The sequence below is a fragment of the Euprymna scolopes genome, chromosome 16 (assembly GCF_053919585.1).
Source record: "Euprymna scolopes isolate OS-2025 chromosome 16, ASM5391958v1, whole genome shotgun sequence".
Taxonomy (NCBI): Eukaryota; Metazoa; Mollusca; class Cephalopoda; order Sepiida; family Sepiolidae; genus Euprymna; species Euprymna scolopes.
In genome coordinates this window covers 48,780,601-48,803,472 of record NC_136497.1, presented here as the reverse complement: position 1 = coordinate 48,803,472, position 22,872 = coordinate 48,780,601, and the positions used below count along the sequence as shown (strand labels likewise).

General features: G+C 32.5%; 1 protein-coding gene across 1 annotated transcript in view; it reads right to left on the bottom strand.

Moving 5' to 3' along the window:
• LOC145295936 (beta-1,3-galactosyltransferase 1-like) overlaps positions 1–22,872 on the bottom strand; it is a 104,082-nt gene that overhangs the window by 80,962 nt on the left and 248 nt on the right. The window contains exon 1 of the mRNA XM_080141817.1: positions 22,641–22,872. This exon is cut by the window's right edge and continues 248 nt beyond it. The gene's annotated coding sequence lies outside the window, so the exon portion shown is untranslated. The remainder of the gene's footprint in view (positions 1–22,640) is intronic.

Sequence of the window (22,872 nt, the reverse complement as noted above, 5' to 3'; positions counted from 1 at the left end):
GCGTTATCTTGCATAAAAATGCTTGGCTGATTAGGTGAAAGGCGTAAGCTCTCAATGACATGTTGTTGAAGGAGCTGCTTATAAATCTCCGCATTAACCCTACCATTGATTCGAACTAGAGGGAAAACTCCTTCCGAGGATATCATACCCCACACCATTACACTTCCCCCTCCGAATTTAAGTGTCTTTTTAACACATTTGGAGGATAATCGTTCATCTGCTTTACGCCGTACATGCTTCTTTCCATCAGATCCAAACAAATTGAACTTGGATTCATCGTTGAAGTGAACCTTAGCCCATTGTTCATCAGTCCAGACGACATGCTCATGGGCAAACTTCAAACGGCTATTTTTGTTCTTCTTGGAGATCAAGGGTTTAGATACTGGCACCCTGGCATTCAATCCGGCAGCTACTAACCGTCGAGAAACAGTTTTTCTAGATATATTTTCCCAGTCTGTTCATTAAAATCACGAGAAATTGATGTTACGGATTTGAATCGGTCACTAAGAGCCTGCCTTACCATAATTCTATCTTCTCTTTGAGACGTTTTAGGGGGTCTGCCGGTTTTAGGGGATGCTTCTAATGTATTTTTATTCTTATATCGAGCTATCACACGATGAACAACACCTTTTGATTTTCGAACGTTACTAGAAATTGTTGAAATTGATTTCTTTTCTTTGTAATTGTCTAAAATTAATTTTTTTTCTTGGAGAGACAGAGTTTTGCGAGTCGGGGACGCCATTTTTCTTTGTCGTGCTTATCAGCAGTTCTAATATTAAAAACTAGCTATTTTTATGCAAAGTTTTGTCTCTTAAAAATAAATTTTCTATTTCGTTCCTTATCTTTTGGCCAGGATAAATCTACAGATATAATTTTAAACTAAAATATTTCTCAATATTGAATCGTAATTTTTTTTTGGTACTATACACATTGGTTCTATTTGTTTATTCTGAGCATTTCAGAAAAATCCATGCACTATTTTTTTTAATATACATGGATAATTGTAATTTTTTTCCGTTCCATATATTATGGCCGATACTATATATATATATATATATATATATATATATATATATATATATATATATATATATATATATATATATATATATATATATAGACTGCTGATCAAAAATTTAAAACGATTTAAAAATCTTGAAAAGAAACCTTTTTTAATGATAGATTTTAAACTCTACCGACTTACAGTTGCCAATACTACAATCTAAAAGGTTATGGAAACAAAAAGCTACATTCCAAAGATTTATTTTTTTAAATTTACATTTTTAATAAATTAGGCTTTTTACACATTATCAAAATTATAAGACCAAAGACAAAAATTTTATTAAATTGTACAAAAAGTGTACGAAAAGTGTATAAAAACATTGAACAATCAAACTTAATAATAATTTCTACCTCCACTGCTTTTGATGATTTCAAAAATTATTTGGGTCATGCTAGAAATAAAGGTTTCCATTAAGGTGCGAGGGACCCTTCTCCAGTTTCTAAAGATGGCTTTACGAAGTTCATTTTTTGTTGAATATTGTTTGCCATTTCCATAAACCTCTCTTGTCATCAATCCCCAGACATTTTCAATTGGGTTCAAGTCCGGTGAACATGCAGGATGTCCCAAGAGATGAACTCCATTTTCTTGTAGAAAGCTCAAGGTCCGTCTTGCAGTGTGGATTGCAGCATTACCCTGTTAGAATAACCTCCATCCCCACACAAACGATGACCCTCCACCATCAAAGATGTTTTTTGTAGCATGCTAACATAACCAGCTACTGTCTGACGACTCTGCACCACCTGGAGCTCCATCGTCCCTCTGTAAGAAAAGGCACCCCATACTATTACGGACCCTCCACCACTCTGACATTTGGAAGAAATTTCAAGGGGCATGTTTTTGTCATACCAATATCGCTGGAAGCCATCAAGACCATCTAAATTAAATTTTTTCTCATAAGAAAAGAGGACTTTCTACTACTTCTCAACGTCCCAGGTTTGGTATTCACGACCAAATCTTAAGCAGTCCACTTTGTGACGTGGAAGCAATCTAGGAATTTGTTTACGCTTTTTATTTACCATGCCTTTTTGTTGTAAGTGTCGTCTGATGGTTATTGGACTGCAATCAGCATCTGTAACCATCTTAATTTGACTAGAAGAAAGTCCTGTCATTCATAACAATCCGTCTGATTCTCCTACTCAATGAAGGAGAATTTTTTTTGTTGGGGGGGGGGGGCGTACCAAAGGATAATTCTCAGTGTTCTTTAGAAAGTTGCAAATAACAGTTTTATTGCGATTTACCATAGCTGCTATCGGTCGCTGTGACAAACCTTGCTTATGGAATCCTAGAATTCAAGAGCGCTCAACTTCAGTTAGTTTTCTTGCTTTAGGTATGGAAACACCTTTACACAGTAATTGCTAATCTCTAAACGAACTAAAAAACATTAGAATTATCATAAATCTAACAATTTATACCCTTGGTCTTATAATTTGATCATGTGTTAAACGCTTAATTTAATAAAAATGAAAATTTTTAAATAAAATTTTTGGAATGTACCTTTTTGTTTCAATAACCTTTTAGATTGTAGTATTAGTAACCTTAAGTCGGAAGAGTTTAAAATCTATCCTAAAAAAGGTTTCGTTTTAAAGATTTTTAAGTGGTCTTAAATTTTTGATCAGCAGTGTGTATATATATATATATATATATACAGCCTTTGAGATTTGAAAAAAAATCACTCGCCCCAAAATATTTTTACTCGTCCGACTTTATATCTTTGTTTCAGTCAATAATAGTAAATAATTTTACAACGATTCAAGAAATTACCGTGTGTATAATCTAACAAGAAAATATTTGTTTAACTCTTGTAAATCAACCATTTTATTACTATAAACATTTCAGTAAATATTCAACAAAACGTTAAAATACAACACCAGTTTCTTTATATAGCATCATTCATATTATTGTTTCATTGAAATAAGAATCATTTCTTCGGATGCTGATACGTAGTATCAAAATGACAATTGAAATATAAATAATTCCAGACTGTGTTAGAAAACGAATGTATCTAACTTTATACACAAAGAAAACAATGTACAATCTTACCCTTGAAATAAATCTATTTTAAAATGCACAACAAATATTACAGAGCCATTTTTTTCATTAAAACATTTCAATATGAAGTATCTTATTGAAAAATATTCTGAAACACACAATCATCCCAGCAGCTCAAAAGAATCAGAAATAGTTACAATAATTACTGAACAAAACTCGAAGCGAGATCATAATAAAAATGGACATTTAGCATCATATAGCATTAAACATTTCAGCGAAATTTATATAGATTAATCTAGTAATTAAATAGCTTTGGTAATGAAACAATAAATGTTTTTCATACATTTATTCTATATATCCTGATACATTTCTATCGTCTCCGGAATAAATAATGTTTGTTTACGAAGAAACAAAACTGATACGAGATCTCCGTGGCCCGAAATCTCCGATATTAAAAAAAAAAAAAAAAAAAAACCCTTTAGCTGAAATGAACTAGATTTCTTAGAAAATCGGCATGGTTTAATATCGTTTTAAAATTTAAACGGTCAATTTTTCTTTGTAATTTATGGAAAAAAAAACTTTGATATAAAAACAAGGACTTCACTTCGGAACAACATTCTAAAATTTAGAATATTATTTTTAAAATTGGGTATCGATGATTTTTTGAAAGTTGCGCAAAAACGAGTATGCAAATATCTGAATTTATATAATTTAGAAAAATATGATTACTTACTTGTTGTATAATTTAATTTTCGGTGCGTGCTTGACGAAACGATGAGTTTTTTTCCTCTTTCAAATGTTCGTCTTTACTTTTGTAAGCATGAGGTGTATGTAATTGTAGCGTCGAAGATTTTTTTTCCAAATGAATTTCAAAATCAGAGAGCTAAATGAAGGCGACATTTTGACTACATTTTGAATGTATAAAATTGACCTCTTGTTGACCCTTAGCGTGACCACTCTTTTTTCAATACAGTATTCCAACGGTCTCATAGCTAGAGATGAAAGAATTCACAAATGATGAGACATAGGTCATTCTAACTCACCGCATATTTGAGGATCGTAAAATAAATGAGTTTTTCCCGTTTTATCGACTGGCGGGAGAGTGATTTGCGACTTTTAGTCGCCCCAAGAAATTTTCAATCGACTGTGGCGACCGGTCGTGTAAAGTCTTAAAGGCTGTATATATATATATATATATATATATATATATATATATATATATATATATATATATATATATATACTTCTAGGAGAAGCAAATCTCTGATTTAAAAAACCATAAAGCGGTAGACCAATACCCGCATAAAGCTGGTCTGTGGTTTAACTTGTTGCTAGCTATCTTGCTCTTGCTTTTTACTGCATCTCAACATTTTGAATCGAGAGAGAGAGAGAGAGAGAGAGAGAGAGAGAGACTTAGCTGTCGTACAAAGCTAAGACTCTGTAACATCATCTGTGTATAGATACTCCCTCAGGCATTTGTCTATTAAAATGGTCCCGTGGCGATGGAAGTCATTTTTAGGTTCTAAGTGTCTGAAGGAATGGCACTCGTCTTACAAGACGTTGCAATCATCACACACACACACACACACACATACACACACACACACACACACACATATATATATATATATGGAAGAAATATAAATGATATTACGACGTAATTATATTCATAAGTAGGTAGGCATAAATACACGCAGATGGAGATATTGTAAATAAAATCAAAATAAATAATTAGAAATAAGAATACTAAAATAGGTTTGGATACAGAAACGCAGATTTGGATATCATTTTATTTCAGTTGTAAGCTGAGAGTGTAACACACATACGTATTAAAATGTCAGCAACATCAAAAATTATTTCGTCTCACGGTTGGAGAAATTGATTCATCTTGCTATTAATGCTTTATACAATAATGTACGTGTTTAATAACTGCATTTCAGAATGCATAATTAAGTATTTAAGCACTTAATAGAAGTTTGGTAACACCTGGTAAATTAAAGTCAAAAGTATAAATTTGAATAGAATATAAATGCACCACAGAAGAAAAACACCAGCTTCAAATATGAAATTGAAATAAAATTATCACATTTAATACTCAAATACTGCAGACATTAAATCAGCTAAATGATTAGACTTTCAGATAAAGCAAAGTTATCGTAGACTAAGTGGAGTCAAATAAATTTACATTAATTCAGTTCGATAATTTCAAGATAAACAATGATAAGATGTACGATCGTTTCTAAGCCGGGGATGGATTTTTTAATTTTCTTATTTTTTTATCTTCAGTTTCTGAATTTCAAGACTAACAATGATAAGAAGTACGATCGTTTCTAAGATGACAAGCAATTTCTTATTTTTTTTTTACTTTATATATATACAGGGTGTCCAAGAAGTCAATTTACATTTAAAAAATTAAATAACGTTTTTTCTATTAATATATTTTAATTACTCTTTTCAGATTTATAAACTTATAATCTATGAAAATTTTTGGTATGGATAAGTTTACAGCAGAACAAATGGAATTTTACGTTTAAAATGCAGTATCAATTGTTGCAACGCAAAGATCTTATATGCGCCATTTCAATCTTATATGCGCCATTTCAATGTTCCACATCCTTCTAGTAGGCCTGCAATAATGAACTTAGTGGCGCGTTTTCAAGAGCAGATTTCTATAAATGATAGGTCTAGACGTGGACGAGGTCGCCCAGTACGTGCATCTGAAAATACTGAAGATGTGAGACGTAGCATTGAAGCGAACCAAACTACATCTACTCGAAGGCATTTTTCAGAACTTGCCACATCACGGAGTTCTTTACAACGCATCCAAAGAGACTTGCACACGAATTCTTACATTGTTCTCACACACATTTCATAGTCATCCACATACAGTAGTGTTTCGCTGTTTCAAAGCTAATCAGTGCGGCTAGACAGGTAACTACCTCAAGCCAAGATTGAAACCCGACCGCCTGTACGACAGTCAAGGCTCCTAACCATTACGCTAATATCGCCGGCGGCTGTGCGAGCCATGAATTAACGATGTTTTGACACATTATATATATATATATATATATATATATAATGTGGGTGTATGCGTAAGAGAGAGAGAGAGAGAGAGAGAGAGAGAGAGAGAGAGAGAGAGAGAGAGTAATACATGTAGACTGATAAATATTTTCCAATAAAACAAGTCTGTTCAATAGAAAAAAAATAGACTGTAGCTAAACACTTACAGCTGTTACTCTATAGCCGATGCAAACGGAACACTATAAAAACAAAATCCGTTTGCATTGCTTTCCTCTTAAAATAAGAGCCATTGTTTGAAACAACATGGATTAAGGAAAATTTTTCAGTTTTTAACTTGGATTTCTTGTCGAACAATAAAGTGTCATAATATAACAACAACTTATAAATAAATTGTTATTCTAATTCTTATATAAATTCTAGTTCTTAGATATCATTGCCCTATCTCGAGTATTGAGCTTTTCTTCCTGATTAGGATTGTTCTATGAATATTAGCATTACTATTTATTTACACTCTTCAATTTGTAAACTTGAATCGTTTGGAATATATATATATATATATATATATATATATATATATATATATATATATATATAAAGCTGAATGTATGTGTGTGTGTGTGTGCGGGTCACGAATAGGCTCCTATATGGTTGACTATTTTAAAAAACTGATTACATATAATGATAGAAGATGTATCGAGACACAGGAATGGGTATGTTTGATCTGGCAAAACGGTTGTTCATTAAAATTGTGGGGTCTGCGTACGCGCCTGGTCCACAAATTATGGAAATAAAAATGAAAAAAAAAAACGTTTATAAGTGTTTTTGATATAGATGTACATAAGAATACTTTGATAAGTATGTTTCAACTTAAATAGGGATGGTATAATAAAATTGTGGGGTCTGCGTTGGCGCCTGCCCTTCATAGAATGGAAATAGGCACAAACTTTATTAAAGACTTTTCATATCTACCTGCGTAAGTATACTTTGATAATTATGTTTCAGGTTGAAGAAATATGGTATAATAAAATTATGTGGTGTTCGTTCGCACCTGACCTCCATAGAATGGAAATATGTCACAAAGTTTAACAAGGTTTTTTTTTATATAGATCGACAGAATATTGTGATAAGTGTTTCAGTGTGAACAGGTATGGTATAATAAATTATGGGGTTTATCTATTTTATTTTTACTTTCATCATATTTTACTTTGGTTTTGATAGTCCCAAATTCGAAGCTATTTCTTTACAACCTTTCCTTTTCATAACCTATCATACTTTCTTAAATCAGTCCATTTTCTGTAGGCTGTTTTTGAACCCAGTCAACGACGGGTACTTTTGCTTGTATATATATATATATATATATATATATATATATATATATATATATATATATATATATAATACACACACACACACACACACACACATATATATATACATATAACTATTTAATTTACTCACATAAAATTAATATACGAAAGTATAGATTTATGCGTAAACTTTAAGCATTTACTTCAAAAGTGCTCAATACGTAGGTAGAGCTAGTTAGTAATTTATAAAATATATATGGCGGTAAAGCTACACTGAATATTCCGCGTTTCATCCACTCTAGGACTCTTCAGACTTATGCGCATAAGCCTGAAGAGTCCTAGAGTGGATGAAACGCGGAATATTCAGTGTAGCTTAATTGCCATATATATTTTATAACTTACTCTCTCTCTCTCTCTCTCTCTCTCTCTCTATATATATATATATATATATATATATATATATATATATATATATATATATATATATATCTTATGATACTTATTTTAAACTGAAATTTTTATGTATGAAAATTCCGGTAATGTTCATATACCAATAAAATCAAAGTCCAATTGAATTGAGTCAATTGATAAAGCTTTACGATTACCAGTTTTCATAATCGAACATGCATATAATATTTTTCATAATCGAACATGCATATAATATTTTTCATAATCGAATATGCATATAATATTTTTCATAATCGAATATGCATATAATATTTTTCATAATCGAACATGCATATAATATTTTTCATAATCGAATATGCATATAATATTTTTCATAATCGAACATGCATATAATATTTTTCATAATCGAATATGCATATAATATTTTTCATAATCGAACATGCATATAATATTTTTCATAATCGAATATGCATATAATATTTTTCATAATCGAATATGCATATAATATTTTTCATAATCGAATATGCATATAATATTTTTCATAATCGAACATGCATATAATATTTTTCATAATCGAATATGCATATAATATTTTTCATAATCGAATATGCATATAATATTTTTCATAATCGAACATGCATATAATATTTTTCATAATCGAATATGCATATAATATTTTTCATAATCGAACATGCATATAATATTTTTCATAATCGAATATGCATATAATATTTTTCATAATCGAACATGCATATAATATTTTTCATAATCGAATATGCATATAATATTTTTCATAATCGAATATGCATATAATATTTTTCATAATCGAACATGCATATAATATTTTTCATAATCGAATATGCATATAATATTTTTCATAATCGAACATGCATATAATATTTTTCATAATCGAATATGCATATAATATTTTTCATAATCGAATATGCATATAATATTTTTCATAATCGAACATGCATATAATATTTTTCATAATCGAATATGCATATAATATTTTTCATAATCGAATATGCATATAATATTTTTCATAATCGAACATGCATATAATATTTTTCATAATCGAATATGCATATAATATTTTTCATAATCGAATATGCATATAATATTTTTCATAATCGAACATGCATATAATATTTTTCATAATCGAATATGCATATAATATTTTTCATAATCGAATATGCATATAATATTTTTCATAATCGAACATGCATATAATATTTTTCATAATCGAATATGCATATAATATTTTTCATAATCGAACATGCATATAATATTTTTCATAATCGAATATGCATATAATATTTTTCATAATCGAACATGCATATAATATTTTTCATAATCGAATATGCATATAATATTTTTCATAATCGAACATGCATATAATATTTTTCATAATCGAACATGCATATAATATTTTTCATAATCGAACATGCATATAATATTTTTCATAATCGAACATGCATATAATATTTTTCATAATCGAACATGCATATAATATTTTTCATAATCGAACATGCATATAATATTTTTCATAATCGAACATGCATATAATATTTTTCATAATCGAACATGCATATAATATTTTTCATAATCGAACATGCATATAATATTTTTCATAATCGAACATGCATATAATATTTTTCATAATCGAACATGCATATAATATTTTTCATAATCGAACATGCATATAATATTTTTCATAATCGAACATGCATATAATATTTTTCATAATCGAACATGCATATAATATTTTCGCAAAATCAAGACAACCAAATATAAAATGAGAACATCATATGGTGTATTTCACTACAATTGTTTCGTAAGCATTTGCACAATTTACAAAATATTATATCATTTAAAAATATTCCAAAATTCGCCGTCTGAAAGGTAGCTATTTTGGAATATTTTTAAATGATATAATATTTTTGAAATTGTCCAAATGGTTACGAAACAATTATAACGCATAAGGAAATTCATCATGCGGTGTTTTCATTTTATATTTGGTTGTCTTGATTTGCGAAAATATTACACACACACGCACATACATACATACATACATACATATATATATATATATATATATATATATATATATATATATAGATCATATGCATAGATCATCGTATAACGATTAGATTACTCTCTGACTGACGTAAATGAACATTTAAAAAATTAAAATGTTTAAATTCGACGTTATTTCACGTGGTTAATGGTAGCCGAATGGATTAGGTCTTCGCTAAACCGAGCCAGAGATGTCTCGTTATGCAGGGTTCGAATCGTTCGACTGGTATTAATCATGACACCCTGCACTGAAGATTCCCGAAAGGATGAAACATTAATGTCTGTAGGTATTTAATAATTATTATAGTAAATATATATATATATATATATATATATATATATATATATATATATATATATATATATATATATTGTCATCTACAGAGAGACTGTTTCGCTGTATCACAGCTCCTCAATTCAACTAAATTACCATGACTTCCAGAGATCGAATTTTCAACCATCTAGTTGATAGTCGGCAGCTCTGACTATTAAACTACTGGAGAAACGCTCGTAAATATTATCTACATGTCTATTTAAATAAACAAAGACCGCCACTTCCGCCGTGCTCAATTTGTTTATTTACACAAAGATTTGTGTTACGCTAAAAAGCAGCGGGAGACATCATCTAAGGACAGTCCTCGACCCGAGAAGAGGGCTTATATTGTCATCCACAATGCTGTTTCGCTGTATCACAACTGGTTAACTGTAACACTGATTTACATCAGGGAATAACATTAAGAATATAAAAAGAATGACAATCCTTTGATTTCTCTCTTTTCTTTTGCTCATTCCACCTTTAATTATCAATATCAACATGGCCAACGTTAAAATAGTAAAAGTAACAAAAATACTGATAAAAATAGTTTCTCTTCTGTAGATGATCAACCGCAACGAAACTTTGGTTTTATAGCGATAATGATTCTTAAATTAAAAAAAAAATTGTTTAGTTACGAGGGGTGTGCAATAAGTAATGCCCATGACCCACTTCCCATAGCAGTAGAGCAACGAAACTTGGCACAATTATTAGTCTTTCTCTACATAGGAACCACCCAGAGTTATGCATTTCTCCCATCGTTTGATGCAGCTCTGGAGACCGTTTTTGTAGAACACCCCAGGTTGGTCCTCCAACCACGACGTGAGTTCAGAAATCAAGGCTGCATCATCTGGAAAACGCTTTCCTTTCAAAAACAACTTCATGACTAGGAAGAGGTGAAAGTCAGAGGGTGCAAGGTCAGGAGAGTAGGGAGGTTGGGGAAGGATTTCATCACCACACGCCTGTGCTTCTGATCTGGCGACATGCGAGTTGTGGACCGGAGCGTTGTCCTGCAGGAGGAGGATACCTTTGCTGATGTTGCCCCGCCTCTTGATTTTGATTGCTTCCCTTAATTTCCTCAAACGTGAAGCATAATAGACTCCTGTAATTGTGGTACCCTTTGCCAGGAAATCTGTCATCACTACTTCGTCCTGGTCCCAGAAGACCGTGAGCATAACCTTGTCAGCGGAGGGCTGCACCCTTGCCTTCTTTGGAGGTGGTGAGTCCAAGTGCTTCCACTACACTGACTGGGCTTTGGTCTCTGGATCATAGTGATAGACCCAAGTTTCATCCTGTGTATTCAGTCTTTTGAAAAACGTTGACTCATCTTCTTGGCACATCTCCAAATTCATCCTCGAGCACTCGACGCGTTCTCGCTTCTGGAATGGTGTGAGCAACCTGGGAATCCATCTGGCAGACACCTTATGCATATGCAAATGGTCATGAATGATAGTTTCCACAGACCCTGTACTAATCTTGACATCTTGGGCTATTTGGCGCCGATCTTCCAAAATGGCAGCCTCAACTTGACGGACAGATACCTAATCAATGGCAGAAGGGGGCGACCATGTCTGGGAGCTGTTTCCACAGACTTCCTGCCATGTTTGAATTCACGATGCCAGTGTTTTACAAAAACCGAATCACTGCTCGACATTCAACAGGCTCCATTTCACACCAGACTCAGTTCAAACATCTGTAAAACAGAAACCACAATTAGTTCAGAGCTGTAATTGCCACATAACCCGTAGAGATATAAATCATTGCACATGCAAAATTTCAGCTAGATCAGACAACTGGAAGGTAGTCAGGGGCATTACTTATTGCACGCCCCTCGTATCATTCCAACTATGAAAGATGATCTGAAGTGATAATTATTTTGGTTTTCATTTTCCTCGATTGCTCCGCATGCAGTTACCATTGGAATGCACCCTTGACAACGAGACTCCTCGAAGGGCACACATTCATTGTTAAGGAGTCATCCATACCAAATTTCACCTTTGTAGGTCAAATAACATCCACGTAGTTTGCGAACAAGCAGAAAAACATATTTCCATATATAAGTAACTAATATATTCGTTCGTCAAACTGTGCCCCCCCCCAACTTTTTCCTGTTAAGTATTCGCAAAAACAAAGTCAAATCAGCAAATCCCCGTAGCATCATTGAACTTGACGAAAAACAATCCTATCTGCTATTGTTCAAATGCAGTGTAAACTGTGTGCTAAAGTATGCCGCTCTATCTCTTAAAATTAGCAAGGAACATTAAGTTTCATGGAGAGCAGACGAAACTTTAATGGACATTTTAATAAACAGTTTGTTTAGATTGCAAAACGCTTATGTGTATTCTTTGTTTGTGTCTATATAGTAGTTTCATATTTCTTTCGTGTTATATATTTGTGATGTTAAAATAAAAATTATATTAATTTTTTTTTAGACGCGGAGAACTTTAAATGGAAATAAACCAAAGAAAATTATTTTTATCATACAAATATGTGCACTATTTAAAAGATTCATTTTTAGCATTTACAATTTAAATACAATTTTGGGCATATGGCCTTGCGACTCGCATATATGGTGTAATCTAAAGAGCCAATTTTAACAAATTCCACCCATTAAATTAGGCGTTACTTCGGCGATAATGCGTTGAATGTCGTCTACCAAGAGCCCTGTTGCGCATGGTTTGTAGCTTAGACATGCAACTTCATATCCCCAAACAAAAATAAAAAAACAATAACATTATCACAGATATCTATCGTAAACCTACAGACACTCAACAATCATCGCAAAAGCTGCATAAAATCCATATCCTAAACCCTAGTACGTAAAGTCTGAACCATAGTCACAGACAAAAACCTATGAACAATCCGACTCAAGGAACTACGAATGAATCCAATCTGCGACCAATGGGATCCAATTGGCGATAAATAAACATTCAGTAAAAAAACTGAAAGAGTGTTAGAGGCCATTACTTGGTCAAAGCAGAGATACACCCGAGAACATTCGTGCACCAATTTTTAATCAAAAAGAAAATAATCTAATGGGGTTAAATCGCATGAAGGAGATGGTTTGTTGACAGATCCATTTCGTAAAATTATTTGCTCATCGAATTTGCACAGTATGTAACGCTGCTCGGATGTAAATCTCGTCATGATGAATTGCCAAACCCAATAGAACTGAAAATAACCGATAGTTGCTAAATCTGCAATTAAAAATACAGTTGTCAATTTAAAGTTCCCCCACTCTAAAACAACTGTAGTTACTTATGTCAGACCCTGTGTATGTTAGGATCTCAGTATGGATATACTTGATATGCATAACCACACTGATGTGTCATCGACAACTAAACAGCTTTCTGTGAATTACTATATATGCACACACATATATATAGTATTTTGAAATAAATATAAAAAGTTATTATATTTATAATATTTTAAAGTAAATATTAAATAATTATTTTATACCTTCAAGTAATAGTCTTCCATGCTAACACAATCATCTGTGTAGGAAGTGATAATTACTGCTGTTCGGTAGAATCAAACACAATCACAAAGTCATCCTGGACATTCTACCTGAAGGCCATCAGCAATTAACACAAGAACTGAGGGTAATTAAGTGCTGATAAATGTCAAGTAAGCTGGCATACATAATAAACAGTTAGAGAGTATTCAGCGAGCGGAAGTCTGAATGTTTAACTTACGCTAAAGTTGACCACTACTCTGATATATATATATATATATATATATATATATATATATATATATATATATATATATATATATATATATATACGTATGAGCAAACAATTTCACGAAATGGACCTGCCAAATGGCTACCTCGTTTGTGCGCTTATTTTTTATATTAGATTAGTATTGTATCCACGTTTGTTTTATGTTTATATGTATATTGATATCTATATGGGTTTAATTAGTCAACGGAAAATCATAAGCGCGCAAGTTGATGCAAAACATAGTAGCAAAAAAACAAAACAAAAAACTAAAAATGAATAAACAATAAACGCGTGATTTATAATTTCGAGCCGAGTTTATTGAAACATTTTAGCAACAAATCACATTCTAATGTCCTTTTTCTTTTATGTTGGGATATTCTGTAGGAAATTTCGTCAACCTTTTCCTTCTTCAAGCCTTCAATGGAATGTAAACCGAGGGTTTGAAAATGGTAAATTATTTTCTGGTAACTGCTTACACCTATATGATAATAATAATGTAAGCTAAGATTGGAAAAGATTACCCGAGAAGAACGAGGAAACTGTTGAAAGTAAAAATTTAATTAAGGGAATAAACACCTGGGTAGTATCGCTAATAAGATACTCTGAACCATTTATAGGATTATGGGCTTAAGAAGAACTTAAATTCCTTGATCAAAAGATGAGGAAATTGATGACAATGCACAATGCATTACACCGAAAAGACGATACTGACCGACTCTATGTGAAAAAAGAGCGAAGGTGGAAGTGAACTTATGAACGCAGAAGATTGTGTAGATTGTGAAAGCACAAAGAGACCTGGAAAAGTACGTAAGTCAAAACACAGACAGATTGATCACTACAACGAGAGACACCACCAAGAACAACATCACAGGAAACAATGAAACCAGAAACAAAAAGACAATAAAAGTAGAAAGAGAAAGCGCTACATGAACGATTTACCAGAATAACAAAGAATGGCAACCATGAAAGCACCTGAATATGACTAAGAAAAATACCCATTAATTTCCACCTTCTGTTGACAAGACATCAATAAAAATCCGACTCGCATGCATAAATAAATCATCGCAAATTAATATTACTTATACCGAATACAGGGAAAAAAGATCACAGTAACTACCAGCTGTCTTGGGGATAGTGGTTACGTCAAAATCAGATTATCAGAGTTATTTTTTTACTGGCAATGTCGAAAAGTAAATCAGAGAAACTGAAAGCTGAAAGTCCTAAGTCTAGATGTTGGTGGAAAGAAACTGCTAGAGTTGAAAGCTTTTCGGCATCTAGGGACCTCAACAATGAAGAGTTGAGATTTTAATGCTTACCGGGTTAGTCGGGGGTATGTACGTCGGAATAGGGGGTGGGGTGGCAGACGCTATGAGTCTACTAGATCACATTTCATTAAAGTATTTGAAAACAGACACAGGAATGCGACATTGCGGAAAAATGACAGAGGTTAAAACTGTGTCCATAGTAAGATTTGAAATACTTTTTGAACCCTGTCTAGGAGTAAGATACTAGTGGCAGATGCATGAGCTCATATATGACTACAATAGTCCAGTCATATGCCAATTGTGACTTTATAAAGATATAGGATACGCTCTAGTGTGAGTAATTTTCTAGCACGAAAGAGGGAGACCACCTGTTTTGCAGCAACCTTGGCAACGTCCTCAATGTATTTGTTCAAATTCATGTTGCACGTGAATGTTAGGTTGGGGAATTTGAAAGATGGACTATCAGATAGGGTGTTATTTGTCATGCCAATCGTTGGTTGAGAAGGTTTTTGCAATTGTTAAAGAAAAGTAGCTTAATATTAGTAGCATAAAATGTTACCAACCATTTACGTCTCTATTCCAGTACAGATTGAAAGTAATTTGCTAAGGCTTCTTGGATGTATGCACAGTCGTTTTTCCCTCATGTCTATTACAGAGCGTAGTGTCATCAGCAAATATGCTCATCCTAGGCACAATTTTATCAGGGAGGTTATTTATGAATATCACGACTAATAAAAGTCCAATGATAGACACTTAAGGAACACCTTCTGACCTACGGCTATCAAATTTTTCTCTTTTCTACCAAGGATCTGATTATGTTGAGTATTCATCTTAAATAAGACTTCCATGCTTGACCATGTCAAAGATTTTGGATATATCAAGGGCTACAACTTTAGCGTTTTAGGCCTCATTCAGCAAGAGATATATACGTTCAGAGATAGCAGTTAAAATATCCGCAGTAGAACGAGTTTTCCTAAATTCATACTGTTACTCAGAAAGTACCTTCACATTTACAAATTAGTGAACTAGTGCTTAATCGATTATAGATTCAAAGATGGTAGCGAAATGGGGAAAATACTGATGGGATGATAATTGAGCAAATTCCTTGAATACTGGTGTAACGGAGGCAAATATATACGTTTCGTTCTTATGTCAAAACTTCCTATAAAACTACTATATTAAGAAATAGCGTACAGGTACAATATTTAAAATATTTGGTCCGTTCTTTTTATGGGGAAAAATTTGTTTGCTTTATTTTCAAACAAAATCATAGACGTTTAAATTATAATAAAAAAAGATGGTGCGATTATGGCGTGAACAAATGTAAGTGTACTTTTTTCGAACGAACAATCAAAATGAGTGATGCACTTATGCTGCATTTGAAAAAGAACAACTTATTTCACGTCATAAACGCATAATATATTTTAAAATATTGTATTGTACGTTATTTCTTCTATAATTAGTTTCCGTAAAACATGTTTTTCTATATATTTTAATCTCACATAATATATGATAAAATATTCGTCAATTTTTCGATTGAGTTAAGTTTGAAAAAAATTCCAGTTTACTTGTTCTAATGAGCAGTAATTTGCAATTAAGTCTTTCATTACTTACTAACTTTCATGTATAAATCTTACTCATTCTCTTAATGTATGTTTTTTAACAACAACAACAACAACAATAATAATAATAATAATAATAATAATAATAATAATAATAATAATAATAATAAAACCACACCAAGCAAGAAGACCAGATGTCGTAATAATTAACAAAAAAGAAAAATTCTGTCAAATCGTAGACTTTGCTGTCCCAGCTGACCACAGGGTGAGTATGAAAGAAAAGGAGAAACGAAGCAAATACACAGAGCTAGCCAGAGAGTTAAAAGGGATTTGGATGATGAAGAAAATCAAAATAGTACCCATAATAGTAGGAGCACTAGGAACAATTCCGAAAAACTTCGAAAAAAGAATGGCAGAAATTGGAATCAGAGGAATAACTGCAAAAATACAACGCCTAACGATAAAGAAAATGGCTGAAATATTAAGGAAAACCCTTGAATATGGGGAATAACACAAGACAATATAACAAAGAAGCGTTACAGAGAATGAAGTACGCCGTAGCTGCATATCAACAAGTTCTAAACCACCATCATGCATCCCCCCATTGTCTCATCACCGTCCCCCCAATAGAAAAGTGACACCAGAGACGAGAAGAGTTAAGGAGGATGGAAAGACCAAGGAGAGAGCGCTGGACAGACCTCCGCTGGACAAGCGCGAAGAGAACTGGGATTGTGGGGAGACTTAGTGCCACTCAAATTCCAGTATAAAACAATGGCAACTACCAGCGAGAAATCAATGGTATGAGACTGTTGCGATGACGCAGATTTATTTGCAAATGCTATCGAAAGAGGTGGAGAGAGCTGGACGTCTGGGGAGAGTTGTTGTCACTCAGCTTCCAGAGAACACCACAGGTCTCCAAACCGATCGTCTGTTGACTTGTGTGAAAGCTCCATGTGAGCCAATAATAATAATCAATAAAACAGAGACGAGAAAAATGGGAAGAGAAACAATTACATGGAAGATTCATAAGGATGACAAAAGACAAGAATAGCGAAAACACTTGGACATGAATGCGAAAAGGACACATAAACCGAGAAACTGAATCCCCAATAACTGCAACACAAGATTAATCGATAAGAACCAACCACATCAAAGCAAAGAGCGACAAAACACAAGAAAACAGTAAATGCAGACTGTAAACAAAGAGACGACATGATAGACCATATAGTAAGCGAATGCAGCAAACTGGCCCAAAAGCAATACAAGAACAAACACAACCAAGTAAGAACGGCAGTACACTGGGAATTATGCAAAAAACTGCATCTCGAACGCACAAACAAACGGTACAAGCATAAACCGGAAACAGTACTTGAAAACCAGAATCACAAAATCCTATGGGACATGGACATATAAACAGACAAACCCATCCAAACAAGAAGACCCGATGTCGTAATAATTAACAAGAAAGAAAAGTCTTGTCAAATCGTAGACTTTGGTTTTCGAGCTGACCACAGGATGAATATCAAAGAAAAGGAGAATCGGAGCAAATACATCGAGCTAGCCAGAAGGTTGAAAGGAATATGGATGATGAAGAAAATCAAAATAATACCCATAATAGTAGGATCATTTGGGAACTTGGGGAGGCTTATTGCCACTCAAATTCTAGCGAGAAATCAATCGTAAGCGGCTGCTGCCATAATGCAAATTTATTTGCAAACCTTATCAAAAGGGGTGCTAGAAATCTGAGGAGACTTGTTGTCACTCAGCTTCCGGGGAACGCCACAGTTTGGTTTCAAGGAGAGATTTTTGATGACCTGTGTGAAAGCTTCTTGTGAACCAACAATAATGATAATAATGATAATAATAATAATAATAATAATAATAATAATAATAATAATAATAATAATAATGATAATGATAATAATAATAATATATGATGAATCAATCCATGAATACAGTCAGGTTTCGATTACAATATATTAATCATTGTCTAAATTAATACTGCAATATTCCTATATATATATATATATATATATATATATATATATATATATATATATATATATATATATATATATATATATATATATATATATTCAAAACAATACATATGCCGCTCCCCAGTTGGGGATACTAAATTTTTCAAAGGGAAAATTATTCCCAACTAGCATTTAGATAAAAATGCACTTTCGTATAAACAATTGAATTCATTCAAAAAGTATCACACACACACACACACACACACACACACACACACACACACACACACACACACACACACACACACACACACACACACACACACAGCCTCTTTCTCAATATTAGACCTAGATGGCAGCATTTCATCTAACACTTCATTATTTGTTTCTGCTTAGGCAGTGATTTACGGGCATTTTCTGTTAGTGTTCTTTACCTTAAAACAAATTCTAATAGCCTTCATTGATTACATATTATATCCGGCTCGATATTTAGTTCTGTAGCAGACAAACTTCGTATGCGAGCATATAATAGTTTAGATCATTTTTCACCTTAATTTTTTTCGTTTTCATTCCTTTTTTTAAAATTATTTTTCTCCTAAACAGTTAAGATTTATCATATCATAACCCATTTTTTTTTTTATTAATTACTTAATTTGATTTTTTTTACTAATTTTTATTATTTGAAGTGTCATTCTATTTTATTACGTCCTCAAATAATTATCGTTCAAAATATAATCATTATTTATTTAATAACATAAATAAACTATGCAACTTAAAAGTTGTTGAATCACTACATCGGGTGATAATTAAATGGTTCTATTTTCATAATTCCCAATTTATATTTTAATCGAGTGAAAATTATTCATAGCACGGTTTGTATTTATTTCTAATGCAGTTCAGAAAATTTTGTATTGATTTATTAAAATTTTGTGTCACAAAAAATCATTAAAAAAAATTAAAAACATCAACAAAAAATTTAAGGTGCAATTACCTATTTTTCCTTTTATTACGCTTTGAATTTTTAAGTAAAGTCGCCAAATTTACATTCCCGCATCAATAAATTGCATTAGTTTTGATTATATACTATTACATTTTTTTTTTAATTGCATCAAGTTTCATAAATTAAAGGATTGGTATAAATAAAAGGTGAAATATAATTGAAAAAAAAATATTTTCACACACACACACACACACACACACACACATATATATATATATATATATATATGCATATACATATACATTTTATTTGTTTTTCTTTTACATGAACATTTAGGTATCACTACACAGTCATGAATGCGTTTCAGACAACTAGTTATAAATAACTAGAGACATGTTTATGTTAAAAAAAATGATAAAAATATATTTTGCTCCACTTTGGTATCGAATACTATTATATAGACCTCGTTAACTCGTTGAGTGTTTTCACTTTTGAGCAATATTAACCTGGAATAATAACCATATATAAGCATGACAAAAATAATTTCCAGAGGATAACAGGCTCTCCACTTTATGTCTCCTTATTTTCACAACGTTTCGGTCGATGTAACCTCCGACTTTCTTCAGGTGCATCCCGTCGAACTCAGTTATCTCTGTACGATAGATAAGAACAGTAGTTCGTGTAGTCCAAATAATCCACAGGCATGTCTAGCCAAACTGAAGAACAAACGGCGAAACAACTGTATGTGGGTGGCTATTCTGGGTTCATATCTTTTTAGGGCAGTTATTCTCTTGTAGAAAAGATTCGTTTTAAAAACAATGCGTCGATGTTCGCTTTTTACATGTGCGAACCCAAACAAGTCTTAGTTTTTCTCTTTTGTTTTGTTTTTCTCCTCGCCATTCACATGTTGTGAAAGGTGTTCCTATCTTCTCAAGCTAATAATGTATAAATAAATACCAGGGTCGATAAGCGAAGAAAGGTACGTAGACGCATACAAAGATAGTTACATACGTATATATGTAGCAAGTACAAGCATGGGTACAAAGGCATAACGAGATACAACTACTTCTATTTACGTAGACGACAGAAATGAATACCTGCGCGCCATGGACTTACTTCTTTTCTTAAGCTTACTAAACAAAGGTGAAAGCAACGTTCGTTTACTTAGATTGAAATTTCAGGACGTATTTATAGTAAGATATATGCGAAATATGGTTGTGCCAAAATAATATCATAGGAAAACTTATGCAAACATTTACTGGTCACTGAAAAAAATATTAATGTCCACCAACAATTACGAAAAAAAAAAAAGCAATTAGAATTTTAATACAAAATAAAATTAATTTACTATTACTTTAATTAATTTACTATTCGGAGCCAACGAACTCCTAATGACAAAATTGCATGGCGTCTTCATATAAAAAAAAAGGGAGATGCTCTTCCTCGTAGCGCTGTTTCGACGGGAATATCGTTCAGAGTTCGTTGACTCCGAATAGTAAATTAATTATATTTTTATTAAAATTCTACTCGATAATTTTCTGTAATATTTTTTCACTGCTAAGTCAACATATATGTAAGTTTTTTTTCTCTGTTATTTTGTTTTGAATTGTCGTATTTTGCATGTATTTCAATATGAATAAACACCGAAAATTTTTATAACGTTTATTTACTGAAATGAAATTATTTAGAGTGAAATAGGAGCTCTGCATTACTCCTAAACAACTTACTTTTTACTTAAACCATGTTTTACTAATGAATTAAAAACATTTAGCTTTCTTTTATTCCTTGTTGCCACATATGGCTTCAGTTATCAAGAATAAGAACGATTTAAGGATACGTTACTAAGATGAAATGATTGTCATTATGCGATGAAAAACTTTATAAGAGGATTGAGAATGATTGATGGAATGAACACAGATTGAATGCTTCTAGAGTTCATAACAGGAATCTGTTGATATTGATTTTGAGGACGACCATGTTGTAATAAGCAGGGAAGTACTTGTTCAGCAAATTTCATCGTATACGTGAAACGCCGAACTGAAAAGCATGCAAATACGTGTAGCCACCATCTTTAACAGAAGAAAACTTTTCATTTCGGCTTTTCACACTAGTTTATGGTTTTAATATTATTATATTTTTATTTACGTAAACACGATTAAGTAAAAATGAACATAAATTGTTTGGTATTAATGCGCAAACAGATTTCATTTTACGTGGTTGAAATAGTAAATAACAAATCAGATTTTAAAAAGTCACGCATACACCTTGATGTGATGGAACTGGCATCTGTTCGTGTCACAAAAATGGTCATGAATGATCAAAGAGAATGGAAAGACCAAGGAAGAACAGCTTATCTAGGTTTCAGCTGGAAGCCTGAGGAGCTTTTTGCCACTCAAATTCCAGAAGCCGACGACCGTTATCAACCGGAAATCAATAGTAAACATCTACACATGCCGCTAACTGTGTGTGTGTGTGTGTGTTTTTAAACATCGCTATACAATGTTTTCTTATGGCATGTGTTTACGGTCAGTTATCACCAAATCTTAACGTAAACAACAAAATAAGATTTATTTGGTGATCAATCGTCATAAAGCAATTCTATACACTTCGCGGCCTTTGGATGATCAAAGTGTAGCACCTGTTCTGTACTGACATGAAGGAATTCAAATGTAATGTGAACAGACCTCTCACTTCCTAACTCCCTACATTAGTGTCCCGTATATGTGGTCCCAAATAGTTGGTCCTTATGTTAAAGTGGTGATATGCCTTGTTTGGGGTGAATAAGAATTAAAAGAAACAAACAAAACACACACACACACACACACACACACACACACACACACACACACACACACACACACACACACACACGCACACACACACACACACAAGAATAACAAAACCCAGTCAAAAGTACTGAAAGCATTGAGATCTCCCAACGTTTTTCTATATGCACGATACATAAGAAAGCCTTTAAAAGAATACTCACTTTGAATGTTAATCCAAGCATTATTGGTAGTTAAGATGACGGGACTATCGCCGCACGAGGGTCGAGTACAAAGCGGGTAAAAAATCAAATAATCAAGGGTGAGAAACATCGCATCCATCACGAAGAAGAAATAGACATACTAATCGAGCTGTAGTAAGTAAACCAAAAAGAAGAAAAGCAAACTAAAAAAAATCGTGGAGATTCACACAAGCAGAAAAGACGTTCTGTTTTT